We start from the raw sequence: 1163 nt of genomic DNA, 5'->3' as shown, positions 1-1163 counted from the left end.
TTTTTTTTTCTATTTCGGTTTGTATGAATTTTAAACTTTATGAATGTTTTTTTCCTATTTCGGTTTTTATGAATTTAAATTTTATAATATTATTAGTTTTAAATTTCTGATTTTTTAAATTTATTAATATCGAAAAATATATAAAAATGTAAAATTATTTTTTTTTTAGAAAATGGGTATATACTGACGGACAGTGGTCGTCGGAATATACCGACGGACATATATCCGTCGGAATTTACCGACGAACCCCATTTCCGTCGGAATATACCGACGAACGAGGTTCGTCGGTATATTCCGACGACCGTTGTCCGTCGGTAAATTCCGACGCCTAAAGTTCGTCGGAATACACCGAGGAACACTCTACGTCGGAATTTTCCGAGAAACGTTCTCCGTCGGTACGTCGTTTTTCCGATGAACTCTGGTCTCGTGTATCCGCATCGTAATATCGTCGGAAGTTCGTCACAATGACGTTTCTCGGTATTCGTCAGAAAATCGTCGGAAGTTCTAACGAAATTCCGACGATTTTTTTTTTTCCGACGAAACGATACCGACGGACGGGTTCGTCGGAAATTCGTCGGAATCGGTCTATTCCGATGAATTTCCTACGATTTCCGCCATCAGAATCCCCCTGTTTTCTTGTAGTGTGTGAAACTAGATAATAGAATCTATGTTTCTGTATTATTCATAAACATAAGGAGCTTTTTATATATAGGGAATTACATTGTCATAGAATAATGGAAAGACTAAAGAAAGAAAATACAAATATGGAAAGAGTACAAATCATAATTTAATAAAGAAAAGGAAAGATGCCGATTTTCTCTCTCTCTCCTCACGGTCAACTCTCTCTCTCTAGCATTGGGCCGGTTATGGACATCCACAATATGATTTATAACACTCCCCCTTGGATGCCATAACCATACAGAGATTGTAATACGCTTTAGATGTTTCCTCATTAAAACCTTACCAAGGAAAACCCAGTGGGACAAAACCATGGTGAAGGAAAAAGAGTACAACACGTATTACTCCCCCTGTTCTGAACAACTCGCGGTTGGCCTCATGAACAGCCAAGATCTCCGAATGGTTTGAATATGTGGCCGCGATCGTCTGCTTTATGGAACGCCATGATATGGCTGTTCCACCATGTGTGAAAACATAGCATGTCT

The sequence above is a fragment of the Brassica oleracea genome, chromosome C1 (assembly GCF_000695525.1).
Source record: "Brassica oleracea var. oleracea cultivar TO1000 chromosome C1, BOL, whole genome shotgun sequence".
In the NCBI taxonomy this organism is placed as follows: domain Eukaryota; kingdom Viridiplantae; phylum Streptophyta; class Magnoliopsida; order Brassicales; family Brassicaceae; genus Brassica; species Brassica oleracea.
This window is presented reverse-complemented; position numbering follows the sequence as displayed.